Source organism: Terrapene carolina, unplaced genomic scaffold (genome assembly GCF_002925995.2).
Source record: "Terrapene carolina triunguis isolate 2854851 unplaced genomic scaffold, T_m_triunguis-2.0 Scaffold397, whole genome shotgun sequence".
NCBI classification, from domain to species: Eukaryota; Metazoa; Chordata; order Testudines; family Emydidae; genus Terrapene; species Terrapene triunguis.
Genome location: NW_020664748.1, coordinates 2005546 through 2005805, shown reverse-complemented (window position 1 = coordinate 2005805; position 260 = coordinate 2005546).

The window sequence follows — 260 nt, the reverse complement described above, 5'->3', positions numbered from 1 at the left end:
GAGAGCGGTCCCCAGCGCGAGGGGCCAGGCGGGGCAATGGGGCGGGGCGAGAGCAGTCCCCAGCGCGAGGGGCCAGGCGGGGCAATGGGGCGGGGTGAGAGCAGTCCCCAGAGCAAGGGGCCAGGCGGGGCAATGGGGCGGGGTGAGAGCAGTCCCCAGAGCAAGGGGCCAGCCAGGGCAATGGGGCAGGGCGGGGTGAGAGCAGTCCCCAGCGCGAGGGGCCAGGCGGGGCAATGGGGCAGGGCGAGAGCAGTCCCCAG